Here is a 25,259-nt window from a genome sequence, read left to right on the forward strand (position 1 = left end):
AGCGGCTTGCCAGCTGCACGCTGGACTGGGTGGGACTTGGCTGCTGCTGTGCTCCTGGCTGGGACCAGGGAGTGTGTGTGTGTGTGTAGGGGGGGCAGCCCAAAGGGATCCTGGGAGCCTCTGGGATCCTGGCAGGGAGCTGAGAGATGGGTCTCTCAACTCCTCACTCTGTCCCTTAGATCGGTGGAAGTGCTTCTGGTGAGGATGCACTCCATCAGCCTAAGGAGAGCAGTGTGGACATCGGCCACTGCTGTAATTATAGTGGTGACTAAAAGTTGACATATTTTATGTCGACTTATTTTTCTAGTGTAGACAAGGCCTAAAAGGAAAAAACAACAAGAACAAAAATCCTCTGAATCCAAACAACTGTTGACGCCCTTTGGTATCAGTCAGTGAAATATCAGTGTATCAGCATACTGAGTGTCCAGAAAGGTGAGAAACGATAAAAGCATTCAGCAAATATAGTCCATAACCCTGAGCAGCTTTGGGAACAAGAGAATGTCCCAAAACAGAGTCTTGCTGAGAACAAGTCATTTTAAGAAAGGAGTAAGATTTTTACCCAGTATTTTCACTAAACTCCCCCTCACCAGTTTTATTTAATGCAGAAAGAGCCACTGTATTCAGCAAGCTAGTTATTCCTTAATGTTCTATAATTAAATATTAATCTTATTATTTAGCTCCCAGAAAAGCCAGTGAACACATACTACTTAACCTTTTAAGAATGCAGTTTAATTTAATTCTTACCCCCTCCCTCTTAATACAAAACATTAGGATATTTTTCTTCCTTGTAAGACTCTACACTTCAAATGGGATTACATTAATTAAATTTATAAGGCACAAAACAGAAATTAATAAGGCTGCCAGGAAGCCTACAATAACATTTTGTTTTTATTTTATTTCCCGCCACCCCCAATTCAATGTTTTCCTCTTATAAGTTTTCTTCTGATTTTTTTCAGAAATTTTGGCAATTTGTTTGCATGACAAAAATTAGCAAAACAAGACCTATTGCTCTTACCAAATGCCTGATCATTAGTGTATCTAATTAAGTTGAGCTTAATATTTTAGAGTGCAAATGTATCCCCTGAAGCTTTTCAAGATCCACAGTTTCACTTTAAAATTCAGTTGAACTAAAGGGAAGAGAAGATGAATAATAAAGGTCAGATATCCAAATACAAAATATAGATAATAGCCGCTTCTTCAAAGAATAGCTGATTCTTTGGTAAAAAAGACCTTCTGGAGAAAGTAACAAGGACTTTACAGAGTTTGTCAAAAGTCCATTTTTTAATTCAATGGAGTTACTCTGAATTTGCACCTATGAAACTGCAGCCAGAATCTGTCTCACTGGCTTTTCAGAGGCTATGTCTACATTTGCAAACTGACAGCAGCACGCTGACAGGAGAACTCTCCCATCGACATAATAAAACCAGCTCAAAGAGTGGTGGTAGCTATGTTGGCGGGACAGCATCTCCCACTGACAGTGCTGAGCGCATGAGTGCTTATGCCGGCAAAATTTATGTCACGCAGGGGTGTGGTTTTTTACACTTGTGAGTGACAAAAGTTTTGCCGACATAAGTGCTAGTGTAGACATGGCCATAGAGTATGTTAGAAAGAATGTGGCATTTTAAGTCAAAGAATTCTGAGACAAACCAAGAGATTTACTAGCCCCTTAACTCAGGGAGGCAAATTTATCCTTGGCGTAAGTGAGCACAACTCAGCAAGTGCTGAATTTGGCTAGAGAAATATACCAAAACATTTGTCTGCTTAGAACCAACCATCAAATAAGACATATTATAGGGCCAGATTCTGATCCTATTTACACTTGGGCTAATTTGAGGTTATTCCATTTTCTTCAATTGTTACTTCGGATTTACAATGGTGTAAGTAAGGCTATGATCCTGCAAAGAGATTCAATGGGCATCATGTGGGGGGGTCTGCTTGAACACATCTCTTTGCAGGATCGGGGTTTGTGATCTTATTCTGGTTGATAGTGTAATCAGCATTTTTTTTTCCTACGACGGCAAAATTACAACAAATTATTCTGAGATACAAAGTGTTTGGGATATATTCCTGAGCCAATGGGGTTGCACTAGAGATTAATTTGGCTCTCTGTGTTTTTAATTAAATAGAACTAAAGCATCACTTTTTGTTTCAGATTTTCAAGGAAAGAAAAAAAAGTATTTGTTTGGAAAAGAGTAGAAATATATCTGGGTAAGAATAGTTTTTTGTATGGTCTGATTAAAATATGAAGTTTATGGTTTCTTAAATAATTGCTTTTGCTGTAAAGTGTAAAGTGCTGCTACCAAAAAAAGCAGTATTAGTAACCATTAACTCTTTTTTTTTGTAAGCCCAAAGTCTTTTATAAAGTAGAAGGCATTTGACCCAAGGAAAAAGGGGCACAAGTATCCCTTGGATTCACCAAAAGGATGTCATGTAATATGTCTAATGAAAGCCTGTCACAGTGGTCATCATAATCATCGCAAGATGTAGGGATGTAAAATATGTGAGGAGTTATGTATATATGCTGAAAATTATGTTCTCTGTGCCTTGTAAATAAAGGCAGATCACTCAAAGGTAGCATGCCTTGGGACAAACTTCTCCAGACAGGAGGTGGGAAGCACTTACCTCCCTGGTGGACCATTGTGTGTTTTACAATAGAAGACTATTAGCATACTGAGTCAAATGCTAATGAAGAGTTTGCAGAGACTTCATAAGGAAATTAACAGGAAGAAATAAACAGCAGAGAGGGAAAATCCAGTTTTCAGGTGAAGTTCAAAGGGCTAAACTGGTATACCTGGGGGTGCAAAGAGATGCTCTGTCATCCTTCAATCTATGAAGACAAGCTGCCAGTGGGCATAATGTTATGAAAGGGGGAATCTCAGCCATCCTGGTTGACAACACAGGGGAAAGGACTTGAGGCAAGCTACCTTGTAGGAGATAGAGTCTAAACTTAACTGTTAAGACACTCCCTAACAAGTGTGTTTTTATTTTTTATATGCAACCATTTGTTTCCAATATTCTTACTTACTAAGATTTGAATCTGTTCTTTGGTAATAAATGTATTCTTGTTTTCACTATAAATATGTGTTAAGCAGAGTGATGATCCTGAGTTATATCTTCTAAGACGATATGTAAAGGGAGTAGGGAGTAAAGAATCTGCTAAATGGAACATAGGCTGGGCACTCCAGAGGTTTGTCCTGGGGACTCAGGGGTTGGTGTGTGCCTATCACTAACCTGTACGGAAAAATCAAGGCCTGCAGAAACCTAGAAGGTAGTGTTCATGTTGCCAGAGACTGCTGGAGTCAGGGAGCTGATCCACAGCAGGCAAAGACAAGACTTCCTCCCACTAGGGCAGCTGGTAGTGAAGTGCCTCAGAACCTTGGGTACCCCTGGGAAGAGTATGAGAGAGGGGATAAAATGGGGCCCAGCCAGGGTCTTTCCTCCTCCCAGCATCTTTCTGGACCTTGAAATGTGAAGGGGTACTTGGACCCAGGCCTTCTCTGCCCCCCACCACATGGCCTTGGGGGAGAATTTCAGAAAGCAGCCAGTCAGACACTCCAGCCAGTAGAGACAGCAGCAACCAAAGCTAGGCTCTCTGGACATTCCAGGCAAAACTGTAGAATATATTGACTTTCTCTGCCCCATGCTGGTTGGCTGTTTGCTCTCTCCTCACTCTCTGTGCACCTCAGCTTCACTCCCCACATTCCCTTCCCACGCTCTCCTCCCCTGTTCTGTCCACTTTACTTCCCTTTACTTCCCTTCAGCTGATCCCCTCTTAAGTAATTCCCTCACGCCCCAAAAAATAACTTAAATAAAATCATGGAACTAACATTTGTTGTGATCATGTTGTTTACTCTGATTCTGCTTGTGTGCTTCCCCTACTCCATTTGTCTTCACTATTTTGATAATATATTCTCATTGTTTCCTGGTACTCCCTGTCTGCCTGTATCCATCTGTTGTCTCCTGTTTTATACTTGGATTTTAAGTCCTTTGGGACAGGGACTGTCTTTTTGGTCTGTTTTCATACAGCACTAAGCACAGTGGGATCATGGTCCATAATTAAGACTTCTAGGCATAACAATAATACAAATAATAAGACCATAATAATTAAAAGGCCTCCATTCCACAGAAATCATTAGAAACTCAATGTCTTGTGTCTTGTTCTTTGTTTTGCTCCCACATTCTGATGTAAAAGGTAATGTCAGGCTCACTGTGTTCATCATCTGTCCAGCTAGTCGATGGCTCAGACATGGTAACTTTGCTCTGAGGCATAATATAATTGACACATCAGTAGTAACACCCTTCACCCCCCCATTCTTTCATATAACAGTTTACACTAAGATTATTGGGTCCTTATGGTGCAGGTCTCTTAAATCTTTCTTCTCTATGAAAAACAAATATCTTAGATTTTACTTCTTCCTAAACTATTGTTTTTTGGAGAAGTAATAGCAAGAGAAAAATATCTTTTTTTAAAAAAGCTACTGCACATTCATAAGATTGTCAGACCTGTTTCTGGCAGTCAATTTTCCTCTGTTTTGCAAAAATAACAAATATCATGTCACTTTGCACTGAGGATTACCCTAAAGTTAGTCAATTAAAAAAAAAATTAAAAGTATTTTTTTTAAAAGTTGTGAACACATTTTGATTTCTAAAAGTTTTGATTAAATGTTTAATTTATTATTTCCATGTTGTGTTACTATTCCCCTTCCCCGCAAGAAAATTCCAGTTGGCTGGGCAGTTGGGTAGGATTGTCTAAAAAAGAAAGTGTTCAACTTTGCAATACAAATTTTGCTGTTAAAAAAAGCCAATTTTCAAAAATGGGAAAATAATTATATGAATTTTCATGGAAAATTTCTAGACTAAAAAGTCAGTCATTTTGAAAACTAGCTGAATGAAATAGTCTTTGAAATTTTCACAATATTTCAATAATTTATAAATTCATTTTGATAATCTGTAGTCAATATCTCTATAAACAAAAATGTACAAATGAAATTTTGGCTGCCAATTAAACAGATGATATTTAACAGCCAACAGGTGGTACTGTAACAGGTAGCAATGAATACAATGTAGGCTGGCCAAAATGTATGTAATTTTAAACTACCAGCATCCCACAAACACAGATCGAAAACAAATTGTTTCAGTAAGATAAGAGCACCCCCCCTTCATCTTTCTCAAGCCCCTGGACAGTTCAGGCAGGCAAAACGTACAGATCTCACTGCTCAGTATAGGTTGTCTTGTAATAGCAGGGTGGCTTAGGCTCTGCTAAAGTCATAGCAGATGTCTACTGAAAAAAATCCAAACTAATTTTTCTGTTTAACCTATTGGGTCCAATTGACTACTGGCACAAGTTGCTGCATAGACATGCAGCATTTTTTATTAATAAGATTTTATTTTTGTAAAATATTTTGTGCCTGATTTCAACAAGACAGCTTTGCAATATATTTCAGTTCACTTGCATTAAATAAGTTGAAAAGCTACAATATGACAAATTGGCAAAGCTTTTATGTTTTCTGTCCTCTAGGCTAGAAGACTGATCTTTATATATTTTTTCCTTGCCGGTAAGTACCCATCCTGCAGCTATTTTAAAGTTCATGTTCAGCGTATATATTATTGAATCCCCTCTTCTGTCAACACCAGCTATGACATGTAGCATCCAGTTTAATGAACAGCTCCCAGTTCACTTTTTCTTTTTTCAGAAGGTTTAAGACTAAATGTAAAGATACTCCAAGCACATTCAAGCAACTCTGTAAGTGAAAACTGCAGCAGCTTGGCTGCCTGAGTGACTTATAAGGTTTTCAGCCTGTGTTATATTTTAGTATTAAAAAAATCCCACACAACTGAATTTAGCTAACATTGGGTCGTACCCAACACTCAATGCATCAACAGCTAGAAATGTTCTAAACCTTAACTCACACTTTCTCTTAAGGACTGAGTCACATAACTTTTGGTTTATGTCAATACTGGTAACCATTCTTCACTCCATACTCCAACTCAAAAACTTTGTTAAGGAGAAGTAAAAGTTGCAGGCACATGTCAGTTGTGTTAGTGCACGTTACCTGTAATTCATTACATGAATATATGTAGTGGGGGATGGTGCATGACTCATACACCACCCCAGCCTACCTATTCCTCCTCACTTCCCACATGATGTGGCATGTCCTCTACTGAGTCTAGGAAAAGCAGGGAAACATTGCCATAGAGGTACCTGATACCAACTTCCATGAGGAAAGCAAGATCCATATGCAACATCCCTTCTGTTTGTGGATCTCATGAGTAAAATCCCTGATACTGTACCTGATTTCCTATCCCATTTAGGCCTCCATTTAAGTATTTAAACATAGGCTTTACTTCCATGAAATGTGCTCGAGTGTTTTTGTAGAATAGGGATGGCTGACTGAATTGGGAACTTACTGAGAGTGATATTATATTAAAGTTCTATGGTTCAATCTGAACAAAAATCTCTAAAGAAATTTCAGAGGGCAGAAAAGAAAGCTCACAAATACGATCACTTTAGTTACTTGGAACCAAAAGATAACAAAAAAAATTATTGACAGAACAAGTTATTTCTTACATAAATATTTTCTTACAAGTATTCATTAAGAGAGGGCAACAAATATAAAGAAAAGGGAACACAGAAAAGCTGAGGCAGCATAAATTATGAATGACATGATGTGGTTATATCCCTTTCCTAAAATGGTGATTCCAGAGTCTACATTAGACTTCACTAGGAAATTTTTCCTAATATTTACAGCATTTTAAATTTACTTATGACCAATTTAATTATTTTTCTCCTATCTATCTACCTTGAAACATTTATGTTATTTTTACTGGCAGGTTATATTTGATTTGAAAACTGAAGCTCTTGTTTAAAAGAAATAGATGGTCACGATGCCTCAGATTTTGATACCCTTGCTCATATTCAGTAGGAACTCACAGTACAAGTGGTCCCATTGAAGGGAAATTGGGAGCTTTACCTGTCAGGTTTAAACTGATCAAATTTAGTTGCCAATAGTTCACAGCACAAATAGTTTCACAGATCTACTATTTTGTATGATGCTCATAAACTGCAACAAGGAGAATAATATGTTCTGCAAATTCTCAGTGCACCAGGCTACAGGACTTGGCTTGTATTAACAAAAATTACAAGTTTGTCTGATGTACTGTGATTTTTGTTACATTCTTGCTGAGAAAGTACAAAGTAAATAACTAATATTTGACTTATGTGCTGGGAATCTGTTTGGCAGAGTAACAGATTTTGTTTTAACATTACGTAGCTTGTGTATCTCAAGTCAACGTTGTTATGTTCACATAGCACGGCATCTTCACGCAGCTGCATTGACAGGAAATGCCCTCCTGTCAATTCAGCCTTACTCATGTTGGGGAGGTGGATTGAGTGCTCTCCGATTGACTAAGCGGGTCTGTGATGCCACTGCATGGATGCCTGCCCACCGCAGCAGTGAAGACATACCCTCAGCAAATCCTGCAAAGACCTAAGCATGCAAGCAGTCCCAATGACATGCATAAATCTTTGCAGGATCATGTCCATAATTTGTTGTACAGAAGAAAGTGCAAATTCATACAATGATTTAATGGAGGGGAAAACAATAATAAAATGCATGTGTGATTCTAACCGCATGTCAGTGCAAAAGCACAAGGGGCTTACTGGTATCTGGTAGTGAGTTTCAGTTGGTGTGACCACTTGAGGGTACCCCAACTCAGTAATTTCATAATCTGTGTCTAAAAGATGTCATGTAAGATATCAATAGGAAGCTAATATCATAGTGATCATTCATTTTATTGTGTGGTATAAGTTTAGAGGACAAATTCAAAATTACAAACATAATTGGAAATTATGTTATCAAAGTGTGTCTGCCTGGCAGGGCTGAAGTTACTCCAGCCTAGACAAAGGAATGTGGTTCTGTCACCTTGAAGGTACTTCCTCAGTACATTAGGAGACAATGGGAATGCAATTTACAGAGAAGGTAAGCAGGACCATCAAACCAACAGGGTGGTAACTACCGAGCATCATGGCAGAGGAAGGAGATGTCAGGAAACAGATCAATTTGCATTCTAGCAAATACCAGCGGGTGAAGAAGCCAGTATGAAACATCCTTCATCAAGAGATTATGTTGCCTTCCTCACAGAATGAACTAACTTTACTTTGGGGATAACCTGTAGAAGAATCCATTTCAAAGGTTTACTGGACTATAAAGAGAGGGCCAGAGAACCCAAATTATGTTTCATCTAAGTTGAGAGGGGTAGGTCAGCCATCTTGCTGGAAGGTAGACTGGTAAGCAACCTACCTTGAACAAAAGCTGCAGCTTGTGTTAAATTTTAGCCTCTGGAGTCTAGACAGTGTTTTTCACTTTTATTTGCTTGTTAACGGTTTCTTATACTATCCTTTATACTTGAACTTAAAATCCTCTACTTTTGTTAATAAACTTCTTTTACTTTTGATTTAAACCGGCCTAGTGCTGTCTTTGAATCACAGTGATTGTAACTCCAGTTAAAGTGATAAGCTGTGCTGTTGTCCCTTTAAAGAAGCAATCAAGCCTCATTATTTCTCAGTGTTTCAGGAGAGGGCTAGACACTTCAGGGCAGATCCTTTAGGGGAAATTTGGGACTGGGAGTATATCGGGGTCACCCCTGCATAAGGTAATGGGTGATAAGACGCTACAGTGGGGCTGTTACGTTGTAGGCAGTCTGACAGGATCAGAGTACTGAACTAGGGCTGCATAGCACACAGACACTCAGGATGCTGCCTGCTTGTTTGCTGGATGTCAGTGTCCCGGGTCTGATTCACAGCTGCAGAGCATTTAATGCATCCAGGGTTACAGAGCAGGCAAAGACATAACTCCGCAGTGGTCTGGATTGCACTCCAGAACGTGACAGCATGTAACTGTCTAAGTAGAAAACAAAGTCCCCTTTCTATAATATCTCCCTTGAAACTGTTCTGAAGGTATAAGATCAGTTTGCAAGATGACCTATCAAAGTTTACACAGTCTTTGTTTACAGAGCACGTTCTTTTCAGTTTGAATACCATCAATATCCTATTAACTTATGTCCTGAAGCAAAATGAACTAAAATGTAGATTCAAATAACAATCATTAATCTGCCATGTATCCTGTCATTGTAAAGTGATTTCCCCCCAATGTCTGCTGTTTTTATAGCAATCAGAAGAAAGTGTTTTCTTTCCTTCTTTCTTTTTGCTGAACTATGATTAAAGGTGCTCATGTCAAACAGAGTATACAATTGCAAACTTTCAAATTAATAAGCAAAATAAGCATATTAAAATACAACTGAACTTTCCAAGAAAATCCGGAGTGGCTTTTCTAGTTGGTTGTTTTATATTTTGAGCAGGAAGAAAAGAGAAGTCAAAGATGAATGAACAGATAAACTATAAGTGACAAATTGGTCTCTGCAGTAAGAAAATCCTATATCACAAAAAAAATATCCTATATCAAAGCACCACTTCTTTCCATAGAACATGATCCAAAATTTAACACATAAAACAGTTGCACAAAATAGTGGCTGCAATTTCCTTCCCTTTGAATTTCACTCTTTTACACCTCATGCTTTGCCAAGGGTTGAGGATGAGTCTGACATGTTAAGACGTGAAACAACAAAGATAGAAAGAAAATGAAAAGTTCCATCAGAACTCCAGGAGTTTGATTCAAAAGGCATAATTTCATCCTTACCTTACTCCATTGTGCCAGTCATAGCACACAGAGTAAGTTTGACTTCTAGTTCACAAAGTTAAAATAGCTGCAGCTTTGAAATCACAAATGTCCAGGGAGAGTCTTATAGGGAGTTGTAACCAGCCTCATGAAAGGGGACGGGATACATGCAACAAACTGCATGATGTACCAGCATCTGTGGGACAATCAAGGATCCGGTCATAGATAAAGTATGTAGCAAACTTTGTTTTTTAAAATTAGATATTTCTGAGTCATGCAAATACAAAAAGAACATACTATTACCCTCAAAGTATGGCTAGCCTAGGGTGGGAGCATGTGGGAATAGGGTGGAGAAAGAACACAGTGAGCCTGTGATGTGATGCGTCAGTGCAAAGGTGCCCCTGCCCCCTGTTCCCCCATGGCCAAATGGGAGTGGGGAGCCATGGCTCCAGCTCACTCAGCTCAGCAAAGCTGTCAGTCCACTCCTGGTGTCCAGGACTCTGGAAACCCTCTCTGTTCTCAGGTTCATCAGGGAGCTGGTAGGGAACCCAGGCCCGCCCACTCCACTGTGTTCCATCTCAGGGCCCTTTAGCTAGACAAGGAGATTCAGGGTTTACTGAGCAACTAAGCTCCTTCCTACCTTCCCCCAGATGCCTGTAGGTGCTTCAGTCTCTTGGCCTGTTCTCCCCTTTCTGGGGTGTTGTCCCTTGGCGGCTCTCTAGCAGTCTGCTGACATGATTTCCTTTCTCCTATCTGCTCACTCCTCTGTTAACCGCCTGCCTCGCTGCTTTCCAGCCCTTTTATTCTCCCAACTGCTGTTAGACTGCCAATCAGCAGTGCCTGGCAGTGCCTGTATTAATGCTTTGTGTGCTGGGCTAGCACAGGGTGCATACGCCCCACAACAGAGACCCTTACCATACAAGCACAAGAAGCAGGTATGATAGTTCCGCATGCACTCCATAAATATAAAAAGGGCCACTAGTGCTACCACTGATGAACACCATTGCAGATGGAGCACATCTAAACAGGGAAGGGTTATGGACAGAGCCTTGAGTTCTTATGCACAGGCTAGGATTCAGAAGCTAGAACTGGAGACAAGGCATATTGCACACTCATCAAGAGTGTAGCACCTCCAGCTTATGCAGGAGTAATTTATTTGGCACCGTTGCTATCCCCACCTCACTGGCGCTTCACTACTTGCAATATCTTAAAAATATGCTATGTGATTTGGTTTTTTTGCTTTTTTTAATGTTTCCCAAGCTTAACAGTTAAGTGCCATATTCCTACCCAGAGCAAGCCAAATACTGAAGTCTCTACTTCAGAGGGCAAGACCAGAGAACTCTATTGTACCTTCTCTCTAGGTTTTGATTCTGGTACCCATCACTACAGTATCTGAGCAACTTGAAGGCACAATCTTACACTGACAGCTGTGTGGAATTGGCAGTTCAAGAAGGCATTATGTCTCTCAAGCTTTTGTGAAGTGTAACCAGAGCACTATGCTTTCATCTGGTAAAGAGTATCCTGCTGGACTGGAAAGCTTTCCTGGTCACTGCAGAGGAAACAGAGCCTTTGTATCCTCTTCACATCTTTATGCCATCTTTAGGTGGCCAGAGTTTCTAGCTAGGAGCAGTCACTGTGCTCAGGTGATTGCAACTGTGCCTGGACGGGATGCAGGAGCATGATGGGACACAGCTCTTTGAACCTTAAAACTCTTGTGCACCTGCCCAGGGGCTAGGAACCATCTGGCTCTTAGTAAGGATGGAGGAAACTCAAGGAGTTTGGCCTTTTTGTTAATAGTTCATTGAGAAGCTTCTACAGAGAGATTATTTGGTTAATGTAGCCAACATTTCACATCTAGTTCTAGCGACCCTCATTCTCCCATCATAAGTGTCATTAGTGTCACTAAAAACAGTGAAGCCAAGTTACTACCTGTGGTGGCTCGGGATAGCCACCTGAGCACGTACACTGGGTGGGTTTGTACTCAGAAGGCTAGCAAGAGCTGCCACCTGTGCTATCCCCTGGCCACATTGCAGCAGCCTATCTTGGGCAGAGCTAGTGGGTGTCCATTTAGCCAAGTTGGGAAGCACGCTCCCAGCTGCAATGTAGGCATATCTGAAGGTCCCCGGAACGGTACCTACCACCTGATTGCCTAGCTGCCAAATCATCCATTCCAACTCCCAAGCTCAATGCAATGGTGAACTCCAGATTTGCTTCAGAGTACTGCGAGTTAGAACCATAGAACAAAAGGGTTAGAAGGGGCCATGAGAGTCATCTAGTCTAACCCCTGGCCAAGATGCAGGATTGATTGTGTTTAAACCATCCAAGACAGGTGCTATGCACAAAGAGGCTGAGTGGGCAGATCAGAGAAGTGTGAATGTTCATATGGACAAAGATGACTTAAAATCACTGTTGTATGCTCTTGATCCAGTATTGCTTCTGTGCAGGGCTGGTCCTTTTAAAGACTGTTGGATCACCTTGATGATTCTTCTACTCTAAGTTATCCTCAAAGGGGCTGAAAACAGCCAGGAATTAGATTGCTTTAACCTTTCTCAGGGGGAACATCTTTGCAGAGACGCAGTGCCAGTATGTCATATTTGAACATACAGCCATGTCCTGCACTGACAATCATTCTGACCCCAGGATCTGGCCCACAAACTGAGTCCAATTCATTGTCAGTGTACTTTAACAAATGGTGACACTTGGCAGTATGTTGGCAGTCCATACATGACACTTTCAGTTAATGTTTCTGTCTAAGTGACTGTCTGTCACAAACGGGCATGATTTTTTTCTCAAGCAGTTTTACACCATTTGAAGTAATTCTCCAGCCATCAAGGTCAGTCAAGCAAGAACTAACTGCAGCAATCCTACAGCAGTGTTTATAGACAAAACATAGCACACAGCTTTTGTATTTTATACATTCAAAAACGGTTTCCTTGTAAAAATTTCTCAGTAAAAATTCTAGGAAAGTTACTAGAATAATTATATATTTTTAAATAAACAAACATCTTTGAAAAAAGTTAAAAGGCCATATTCAGAGACGGTTTCTATTTCAAAATTCTGAAACATCATGTAGAACACAACATGTTCAGCAGTTATCTCTTTTGCAAAAGAAAGTTTCATGCTGTAAAATTCTCAGACAAGGAATTGGAGGAAGAGAGCTTTTGGTTCCTAACTTTCTATTACAGCAACTACTGAAAGAAGGTTAAAATTACTATTTCTCTTATGTTCATGACACTATATTTGTCTGTATTTCAGTGCTTTATAATGTGCTTCTAAAAGCTGCCTTTCCTGGTATTATAAAGTATTGTGTATTATTTGTGCCGTTCCAAGAAGATGGAATGTATAGTCTAGGTTGATTTGTATGGACCAAACAGTACATGAGACAATGTGTAAATATCAGAGCGCATGAAGTGAGAACAATATAAACTTAGGGCCAGATTTTCATAGCCCTAAATACCCTACATGTGTTCAGAAATTAGATATTTGGAGGCACAGAAATCAAGTATTTGCATGTGTACAAATCCAGCTTGATTCTTGATTGGCCATGTGCAAATATCTGATACACATATCTGGTATTAGTTTGTATTTTGTATGTAAATTGTGTGCAAATGTGTGTGGCATTGCCAGTTCCTAACTTCACAAATATAGCCCTTTATTTGAAATTTAGAGTAGGGAAAATTGAGGATTCAGTAAGCAATAGTATCTGCAAATATGCAATAGGCAACATATAATAGTGAAACAAAATGGACTTTATTGTATCACATTTCTATCACAATAGTTAGTGATGAAATATACCTACAATACTAGCACTATTCCATCCTCCGTTTGAAACAAGATACAGGGACCAGTCCTGCAGTTCTTAATCAGACCAAAGTTAATGAGTCTATTGCCTGAATAAGGACTGCAGGACTGGGCAGTTAGTTCACAGACTGCAACGCAAAAATGCATTTAGAGTTTGAATAATGGAAACTGGATTTTTGTAGACTAACGCCTCAAAAATAAAGAGGTGGGGCAACTGACAGGGAATGAAGAGCAACCTTGGAGGAGAAGGTTTCAAGAATAACTGTATTTTCTAATGAAGTCTTGTCCACATACTGATGGACACTACAATGATCAGTCAGTATTATAAGTACCATATCCTTCAGCATCAAACACATAGGCCACTTCCGCTGAAGCAGGTTACGACTGAAAGATGCTGTGTTGAGCCACTAGACGGAGCTTGCACATCTCCCTTGCCTCTACACACCAGTCAATTACACTTTCATGGCTGACTGGGGGTACAAGAACCTAGCTCTCCACTGCTTTGCCCTTTGTGTAGTCACATACACCTCTGTAAAGTAAATATAAAATTCTAGTATGCTGAGGCAGTAGCATTTTACACCTACTTGGCACAGAAGGAAATCATTCTGCAAAAGCGCAAGTCCATGGAGAGGCAGGCCCCAAAGGCTTTTATTTTGTACTGGATACGCATTACACTAATAAGAACTGAACACTAAAAATCTCTAGAACTTTTACATTTTATAATATTGCAAGAAATGCAAGTCTTCACCTTGAACAAAAAGCCATGTTGCTGTATTAACACCTGAGTAATATTTGGCAAGCCATGGGAAGGCACTTATGGCCCCCATTACTATTCTATCATATTCCTCATAATCTTTATCCTCACAATACCTTTGTGAAGTTGGGGAGTGCTTTTGTCCCATTTTACATACAGGAAACTGAGGTACAGTGAAACTAAGTTACACAGAAAGTCTGTGACAGAGCAGAGATTTGACACAGGTCTCCGAAGTCCAAAGCAAGTGCCCTAACCATTGGACCATCCTTCTGCAACGAGACGTACAAAAAAGAAAAAAAAAGAAAAAAAATGGGCTAGTTCACAGACAGTGAATTTTAATTTAAAATTGACTGGTGTTCTATTATCTATCTCACTAAGTATTTGGTTAACATCAGAATCCACATTCAAAACTCCAGCAATTCACCAGTAAGGCAATTTACCTATAGGACAATACTACCTACAAACACAAAAGCAGCTTATTGTGAGAAAAGGAGAAAATCTCATTGGTTTGACTATCTCAGTAATGAACTGATTTAAAAGCACATTGCTATCTGTGCCACTGGTTTTCAAATGGGGAAAAAAATAAAAGGTTGGAGATCATATCAATATACCAGAAAGTTAAGGAACAGTTTATTTTATGCCTTTTCAACATGGAGTTTATGGCTGGTCTAAGCAAAAGGAGCAGTTTAAGATGACTCTTTGGAGCAAAAGGATGCATACGGCTTGTAGGCAGCTTACTTCACAGGAGGGATGGGGGAAACTGTTATGACAGAGAACCAACTAACCAGGCCTACCTGTAGGAAAGAGAAAAGAAACCTGTGGACTATGAACTTTGGATTTAAAGCCTATCGACTATGCTAAACTTTGGGAAAGGCTTAAAAAATCACTTAAAGAAAGGCAAATTAAGAAGGACTTAGTGAATGTTAAAATCTTGTTTCGAGAACTAAACTTTTGTTGATATGCTTGAGATCACCCACGGCTGTGTGCTGCGTTTGAGTAAAAATTATTAGATTAAAAAGACTACTGGGAAACTTGAACTTCGAGGCTGTGCACAGCAGCACTTATTCATACAAGCTAGAGAAACCTGTAAAGATGTAGGTCTCATCTTCACTTCTGTCTGCTCCATATTTGTCCTTTTATTTGCCACTCCAAGTCATAGATCTAATGCATGTCAGGTCTATTGAACCTCAGGCAGGGTGTTTCTTGGGATTTATAAACATGCACTAGATGATCCTGGATGTGGATTTGCCAGTGTAGCTAATCTTGGCTCCTATAACTAGTGTGGGTAATGAGGAGTTAATGCCTTAGATCATTAAAAAGAACTAGGATGTAGCACTGGTTGTGGGGTGCCAAAATAAAATCAAAATTCATTCCTAAACCATTATGAGATGTAGAAAAACAATCTGCAGTGATTTTTTCTCTCATGGTCTAGGTTCTGTGTGATGGAAGCAAAGAACAGGGTTGTAGATATGGATGGATGTAAATGAAAGCTGCCCTTTCCCATAAATAACAAACATAAACTTATTTACTATGTTGGGGTAGAAGGCTATCACATAATTTCAGTCCCATGACATTTTATTTTAGCTAGAATATGGAAGGCTTTGTTGGGTGAAAAATATGGGATTATTAGAGGTGAATGGGTTTTCAAATAATGTAACCTAGCACTAAATGCAGCGCTGCTGGCAAGCCTCTGGAAATGTTCTGCTTTCCAAATCATAAACCATATAAAAAAAACCCACACAAAAATCTCATAAACTTCCCCTGGGAAAAACACACAGAATATTAATGAACTTGAGCATAAATCATTAGAAATCTAAGAAAGAATAAGGGTCTGGCTTTATTACAAATTAACACAGTAACCAGCCATTACTGAATCATTCCTTTAACCAATGGATCAGGAAACCACGTGGATGCAGTAGTGTTATTATGATAAAATTTGATTTCACATTAAATCTTCTCTTAAGCAAGCTGAGAATTTTTGGCAAAAACATAAAATCATGAGGGTGCATCATGGATATGTTCCCTGTGCACTCATTACATTTAAAAGACATCTGTAAAACAGATTGCTGTGCTGAACACTCTTCGGCTCCCAGTGCTGACTGGGTTGCCCCAGATTGTCTCAAAGACAGTCTGTGAAACACATTATGGTTTTACCTGAGCATGTACAGCAAGATAAGCAAAGTAAGGTTAAGAAACATAAACATTCACATTACCTTTGGTGCATTTACACCCTCTAATGTCAAATATTTATTTCAAATTTATGGTTTATAAGTTTCAGTCAGAGTCCCCCCCCCCCACACACACTTGTAAAAAAACCCTTACTATTTTCTCTTGCAAATATTAGTCTCTGTGGAGGCACGGATGAAGGGCATGTGCTATATTTCTAAATTGTTAGGCTATTTGCCGTTTTAGGATTTCACATCTGATCTCTTTTGAGATTTGCGTGACACCACATTTCAAAAGTTACCACTGGTCCTAAAAGTTGTTTATATTTGCTTCAATCTAATTTAAACCATAGAGCCCTAAAGGTCACCCAGTTGTAATTGTCTATAAAAGTTAACATTATTTATTATGCCTGCTGCGAAATGACTAACTTACACATAAGTGAACTCCATTACACACATTTCCATTGTCAAAGTCAACTGCTTCTGGCAGTGCCATTCCCATGAAGCTGTTGATCAAAAGGTAATGAGAACTGACAGACAATATCACAAGCATTCTATTGTAAACAGAACGTTAGGCAAGGATGTAAGTGAATGGTGCTGAGTGTGTTCCTGCAGTAGTGAAGTCTAGCAAAATGCATAAGGTTTTCTGACACTTGCCTATACATTTTTATGGCTAAACCTACATATAAAACACACTAGAAACAGGCAGACACTATGAAGGGCACAGGCAAGGGAGTGCTGAGAAGTGGAAACACCACATTTTCCAGTGATACTGCCAATTATGAGCTAGATTTTACCTTTAGGCACAACACTGAGTATGGGACAGAACATATCCACACAGAGGCTTCAAAGCAGACCTGGATGACATTGTGCTGGAGCTTGACTTCTCTGGTGCAATCCTGTTGTATTGTGGGGAATAAATTGGTACAGAACTAAAAAAAGGTGCAGCATACTCCCCCTGTGTGTCCAGCCAGCACTGTGGGCTTGTGCCTAGGGGAACAGAGCCATGACTCTGCTCACTCTTCCCTGTCCCCTGGATTGCTGGGGGGAACAGCTGGAGTGTAGGCTATTTTCTTCCCCAGTACCTGGAGCTGCCAACTGGCAAGGATTGGGGCAGGTCCTATTGGCCCTTAATCCACTTTGGATGTGGATTACATCAGGGCACAATCTTATCCCCCTCTAGTGCTGCTCCACATAGAGGAAGTCAACCTGGTACTGCTGTCAGTTACTCCATTAGGTAAGGTGGTGGAGGTCTCTGCAATGGTTCTAAAGGTTCCCATCCTACTGATGAACCACATGGGTGTCAGTATGGTGCCAGATGAAATTTGGTTTTCTTCAGTTGCCTTTTAAAAAAGGCTAGGAAATTACATACATAAATTATGTTAAAAGAACATTAAGTAGAACTGGTCAGGGACTTTTCAACAAAGTGATTTTTTTGTATTTTTTTTTTTCGTTTTTTTGCTGTAAAATGTGAATTCATCAAAACAATTTCTCAGATAGAGGATCGAACTTCTTGTCAAAACCAGACTGACTGAGAGAAAAAGAAAAAGACCCCAGCAGAGACAATAGTACCATGCACAAACTCTGTGGTAGAGGTGAGGACAGAATCCAGTTCTTCAGGACTTAGTCAACTGTCTTATCCATGAGACCATCCTTTTTCTTTCTGCAATCCTCTGTCACATTCACTACACACCTTCCAGCTTTTGCAACAATTGAGGTAGGGTTCCTCCAGACAGCATCCCTCTTTGCTAAACAAAGCTAATTCATCCCCAGAGGACGTCCATCCAGTGCACTAAATGAGGAAGGGATCCTGTGGAAAAATATAATTAAAGACTGTATCATAATGTATACATACAAAAGGAGCCAAACTAGGGTTGCACAAACAACCTTAATTCTTAGAACCCGGCTATTACGTGAGCAAAAGGTAGAAGAAACCACATGAAGTATTTAAAAATGCCATTCCCTTTTCCTATGACATGCTTTTTTAAGTCAGAGTATAAATGTCAAATAGAACTACACAAAACAGTCACGACTAAAATGGAACACTTGAAATACACTCTTTTTCAGATTAATAGCTCTACTCTGGATATATGGCATTGTGAGGATTTTTCCCATGTAAGTGAAATCTTTGTCCAAACTGAGTGTAGAATTTGTTCCAGTCTGACTTCTCCTGAAAATGTTCAGGAAGCTTCTCCTATGCATTTACAAATTTTACAATGGATTGGTTGATATTGTACACATAGTTTAAGTAATTTAGTATTGACTTTAGTTCCCTGATAGATTCTCTCCATGGCATATATTCAGGAAGGCCAGCAGAAATCACACTAATTCTGTTTTTCTTGGAGAGAAATCGTTGAGTTGTTTTTGATGAACTAACAAGAACGTGTAGTATTTGTTCATTATTCCATTTTAAAATATCAATATTTATTATACAATCTGGAAAATTACTACTATACCTAGGAGCAGACTTATTATTTAGTTTTAACACTCCATCTGTTTCCCATTGACTGTTTTACAAGAACAGAGACAGCACAGGCTGAGAAAGATCACAGAGACTTTTGCTCCTCAAGGCTATTCCCTTGTTTACTCTGCCTGATTTATAAACCCAGGGAAACTATTCCATTTTCCACTGTTTGATATTATTTCATATTTATTCATTATGCTGTGGAATATGATGTTCTATAAGTAACCACCCTTGAAAATCCTTTCTAGTGTGTCTGTATTATTAATAGAGCTGTAAGACTTGATCCCGTGAACACTAATGCATGTGGCTTTCTTTAGGCATATGAATTGTGAAAATAAACTTAGTCTATTGAATAGGACTACTCTTGTGAATAACTTCACCATTGCATGATCAGGCCCCTAGAGTGTGCTAAATGTTTAAGCCTAACTCATTGAGGTAAATTTAGATGACCGCTTTACTTAATTCCTCCCAGTGACTACACAGTCTGGGAAATATTGGATTCCAAGCCACCTTATGTAATTAAGCCTCATATTTAGATTTCAGTTGCATAACTAGAACACAGCATCCTAGGAAAAAATAATAGATTTAATAGGGAACATTGTGATCATCTAGTCTGACCTCCTGTATAACACAGGCCATAGAACTTTCCAAAAATAATTCTAGAACATAATTTAAAAAAAAAATCTGATCTTGATTTAGAATAATGCCTGAGCTGGGAGAATCCACCATGACTCCTGGTAAATTGTTCCAATGTAAATTACCCTCATCATTAAAAATTTACACTTTATATCCAGTCTGAAATAAACTTTAACTTCCAGCCACTAGATCATGTTATATCTTTCTCTGGTAGATTGAAGTGCCCATTATTGAATATTTATTCACTATGTAGATATTTAAAGACTATAATCAAGTCACCCCTTAATATTCTTTTTGTTAAATTAAATATATTGAGCTCCTTTGATCTACCACTATGAGGCAGCTTTTCTAATCCTTTAATCACTCTTCTCTGAACTCTCTCCAATGTATCAAAATCCTTATTGAATTGGACACCAGAACTGGATACAGTATTCCAGCAGCAGTATCACCTGTGCCAGATGCAGAGGTCAGATAACCTCTTTTCTCCTAATTGAGATTCCCCTGTTTATGCAGCCGAAGATTGCCTTACCTGCAGTTGGTGTCCAGTTTTGACCACAGTGTCACGGTGGGAGCTCATGTTCAGCTGATTATCCACCACAACTTCCAAATCTTTTTCAGAGTCACTGTAATTCTTCAATTACACAACAGACTCTAAAGTTTCCCATCCTGCAGGTATGGCCTACATTCTTTGTTCCTAAATGTATATATTTAGCCATATTAAAAAAACACATATTGTTTGACTGAGCCCAGTTTATCAAGTGATCCAGACGAGTCTTTATCGATGGCCTGTCCTCTTCATTATTTACCACTCCTCCAGTTTTGGTGTCATATGCAAACATTATCAGTGATGATTTTGTGTTTTCTTCCAGTTCATTGATAAAACTGTTAAGTAGTGTTCGGTGAAGAACTGATCCCTGCTTATTGATGATTCCTCATTTACTATTACATTTTCAGACCTATTAGCCAATAGAAGTTGATTTAATGTTTGCCATGTAATCTCATAAAAATATATACAAAGCTAGACAGGATCTACCCATGAATTTATCTTGACTGGCTTGAAATATATTACCTTCCTTTAATTCTTTATTAATCAAGTCCTGTATCAGCTGGTCCATTAACTTGCTTGGATAGATATCAGACTGACAGGCCTATTATAACCAGGGTCATTCAGTTTACCCTTTTAAAATATTGGCACAACATTAGCTTTCCCCACTTTTCTGGAACTTTCCCGGTGTTCTAATTGAAAATCAACATTAATGTTCCAGTAAGCTCCTCAACCTGCTCTTTTAAAACTTTAGAATGGAAGTTATCTGGACCTGCTGACCTTCAAATCCAGTAGATGCTTTTAACATCCACCTGAGATATGACTGGCATGGAAAGGGTGTTATCATCATCACCCGATATGACCATATTATCTGTTTTTTCCCCCTAAATACAGAACAGAACACTGCTGCCTTTTCTGCATTATTATCGATAATTCTACAATTTCCATCTAGTAATGGGTCTATGCCATTGTTAGGATTCTTTTTGTTCCTAATATATTTAAAATAATTCCTTCTTATTCTCCTTAACTGTGCTGGCCACAGATTTTCATTGTGTCCCTTTTATTCCCTTATCAGTATTCTACAATTCCTAGCTTCAGATTTACACTACTATCATCTTCACAAAACTTTTCTGGTCAACTGAGGCTGAGTGAGTCTGCACATAATGAAGTCCCATAGAAGCATCAATGGCAGCTGTTAGTATACATGGAGAAGAGAAAAAGATATGTCTACAGAAGGGGCACCATTACCAAGAGGCTACAGCTAGACACAAGGTGCCAGGTCTAGCAGCTTCAATTTAGCCTTATTGGCCATCTCCTAATGTTTGAAGACCTGACAGAGCTGCCCCAGAGAAATGTACATCTAGTTTTCCCTCAGTAATAAAAAAATAAACAAACAAACCCCTCCCCCCCTCCCAAAAAACAAAAACAAGAACAAAAACAAACCACAAACAAACAAACAAAAAAATCAATTCACATTTTGGAGAGTGCATCTTCTCCCTAGGGTTTTCATTGTCAGCTTCACTGTATAGCACCTCTTGGGAGGAGGCTGCGGGGAAGGAAGGTAGCAACAGATGGGGCAGCACTGATTACCTTTTGTATAAACAAGTAGTCAATTTTTTGTATCTTTTTTATATGAAAAAGTTATTTCACCAATTGTTAAATAACATTGATAGTGATATTATAACACAGAGACTTTTAAAATAAGGTGGGAACAAAGATCCATACAAATGTAGCTCATAACTAGGCCTATCAAGAGAAATTTGGGGCCCTGGTACACTATGTTCATTGGAGGCACACCCTCTCCCATTTCATTTTATTTACACAGACAATACATATATTTGGGGGGGCCGGGACTGAGCTCAGGGCCCTGGTAAAAGTTGTTCCACCTGTTCTTCAGCCCTTCTTATAACTTAATATCAAACATCTTGAAAATTTTCCCCTTCTTTTTTCATGACTCCACTTGCTTTCAAGAGTTTTTGTTTGTTTGTTTTTATTTTTGGAAGGGAAATGACTAGCACACCACTAGTTACATATTGAACTGGTATTTATTTCGTTTCCCTTATCTTCACCACAGTGTGAAGTGAATAAGTGTTCGTAGGAATTTGTCTGCACACAGTCATGCACAATCTAACATTTTAATATAATTACCTAGATCCAGAAATAGAGAAAGTATACTTAGTTTATTAATATGAATGTTTCTGGGGATGGTAATTTGGGTTTGAGGTTGGGTGCAAGAGGAGAAATGTGAATTCTGAGGAAGCACTGTTCCCTCTTTGGTAACTGTCTCCACAGTTGCTGTGCTTTGGGGATGATTCTTTTAATACTAGCTCAAGAGGAGTGGCTTGCACAACAGTGGCAACCAATGGTCCTATAGGCTTTCCAAACATTGTCACCAGCCAGGATATTCATCAAGTACTGCAAGTCCTACTATACTTCACCCCATGTGTCCTTCTGAAATTCTCCTATCCTGAAACTCCTTCTCAGTCACAACCCCCTCTCACAACTCCACTCACCCTCTTTACACTGGTCTATATGAGTATTTCTCAACTTTTTTGATACCAGGGACCAGCTTCCTATACTGTGTCAGGGAGATCTCAGGCATCCTATATTGTGTCAGGGAGATCTCAGGGACCAGTTGCTGAGAAACACTGGTCTATATCACTCTGCTGTTGAGGCATGGCTTAATAATACTCAGTTATGTTCCCCTCTTTCTCATATATAGAATCAGAGAATCATAGAAGATTATGGTTGGAAGGGATCTCAGGACATCTTCTAGTCCATCTCCCTGCTCAAAGCAGGACCAAGCCCAACTAAATCATCCCTGCCAGGGCTTTGTCAAGCCAGCCCTTAAAACCACTAAGGATGGAGATTCCACCACCTCCCTAGGTAACCATTCCAGTGCTTCACCACCCTCCTAGTGAAAAAGTTTTTTCTAATAGCCAACCTGGACCTGCCCTGCAACTTGAGACCATTACTCCTTGTTCTGTCATCTGCCACTACTGAGAATAGCCTAGCTCTTTGGAGCACCCCTTCAGGAAGGTACCCTTATTTCCTTCCTTATATAATGCTGCTCCATCTCTCAAAGCCTTAATTTGCCTCTGACCTAGAACATTCCCACATCTCATCTGTTCCCCGCACTTACACTATAAGACAGTAGCTTTACTAGATTCATGGACTGCAGCCACATTATGATCACCTAGTCTGCACTCCTGTATAAAAGGGCTGAATAAACTCACCCAATAATTTCTGCATGAAACCTATCATTTTTGTAGCATATCTTTTATAAAGTCATCCAGTATGGATTTAAAGATTTTGAGTGATAGAGAATCCACCATGCTCCTAGGTAAATCATTCTGATAGTTAATTACCCTTGTTGTTAAAAATGTGTCCATTCTTTCTAGTCTGGATTTGTCAAGCTTCCCACCATTGGATCTCATTGTGCCTCTTGGTGTGGAAATTAAAAGCCCCTCTGCAATCAGAAATTCCCCCCCTCCCCCATGTAGTACTTGTAGATTGATCAAGTCACCTCTTGATCTTCTGTTAGATTAACTAAATTGATTCAGGTGCTTTACTCTCTCACAACAAGGCATGTTTTCCAGACCACTAAACACATTTGTAGCTCTTTTCTGAACCCTTTCCAGCTTGCCAATATTCTTTTTATAGTGTCAACACCAGAACTGGACATAGTATTCCAGTAATAGTCCCACTAATGTTGTATAAATAGGTAATGCCTACTCCTACTTCCTTGTTCCTTGTGTTTATACATCCAAGGTTCATTCTCACCTTCTTATCTATGGCATCAAAATAGCTCTTGTTCAGTTTGTTATCTACCACTATCCCTAAACCCTTAACAGTGTCACTACATCCCAGGACATTGTTGCCCATCTGGTAAGTGTAACCTATGTCCTTTGTTCCTTGATGTATGACCTTGCATTTGGTTGTGTTAAAAATACATATTGTCAGATGAGCTTGCTTTACATCAATTAAAGCCTGGTCTACACTGCCACACTGGATCGTCGTGAGATACGTTAGTTACATAACATAACTAGCGTGTCTCATGTCGATACTACCTTCTGCCTTTTGGAGAGATGGACTAATTCGGTTGATGCAAGAGAGCTCTCCCATCAACTGAGTGGATCTACACAGACCTGCTCAGTTGATGCTATTGTATCGATGCCTGCTGCGGAGGCAGTGTAGACATGCCCCTAGATCATTTTGTATAATTGACCTATCCCTTATTTACCACTCCATCAATTTCTGTGTCATCTTCAAATTTTACCAAGAATAATTTTATATTTAATTCAGATAATTGATAAAGACATTAAATAGCATTGGGCCAAGAACAGATCCCTGCAGGACCCCATTATAAACACACCCATTGGATTATTATTCTGAATTATTTATTATTCCCCTACGAACAGAAGCCAGCAAACAGAGCTGAAAGCAGAGGAGTTTGAGTGGAGATTTGTTGTAGGATAAGGGAAGCAAGCCCCTGTTCCTTTGGAGGCAGTGAGTTCTTCAGAGGGTTTTGTTTTGTTTTGTTTTTGTTTTTTTGCTTTTTGCTTTAGTTTCTGGCTGGTAGGGGGCAGTGTGTTATGAGAGAAGCAGAGATTTTGAACAGGGGTCAGGGTTTCCCTGATGCGGTGGGAGGGGGCTAGAAAGGTAGCAAATCTTCAAGGCAGTCAGTGCCACAGGAGCTAGCAAACTGAACTGAAAACAGAGGAGTTTGCTCAGGAGTTTGTAAGGAGAGGGTGTGTGTTTGTGAGAAAGAGATTGAGAGAGGAGCTTGGGAGGGAAGGCTATGATAGCTACAGATGCAGAAGTGGTAGTGATCCAAGGAACAGAAGAGACAATGAAGATGACTGGATGTGGAAGCTGCAGGATGTACATTATCTTGCAGCAGGTACCTGAAAGGTGTTTTTTTGGAATGAAGTGCCACTTGACAGAGCTGACAGAAGAGAAGATCTGTGCTTTAGAAATGCATGTAGAAGCTACGGTTGAGTTGCAAAGAGGATTTGGGCAGATGACAGAGGGAAGGAGAGAAGAGGCTGAAAGGAAAACCTCAAGTCAAACTGAGTGAGGTAATGTCTTCTAAACTTTGTTGGTGAGAGAGACAAGCTTTCAAGCTACAGAGAGCTCTTCTTCAGAACTGGGAAAGGTACTAAGTATCATAGCTAAATACAAAATTGAACTTATACTATGAAAAACTTCAAGTCATGCA

The sequence above is a fragment of the Emydura macquarii genome, unplaced genomic scaffold (genome assembly GCF_026122565.2).
Source record: "Emydura macquarii macquarii isolate MOO-44397 ecotype Brisbane River unplaced genomic scaffold, CSIRO-AGI_Emac_v2 contig_383, whole genome shotgun sequence".
NCBI lineage: Eukaryota > Metazoa > Chordata > Testudines > Chelidae > Emydura > Emydura macquarii.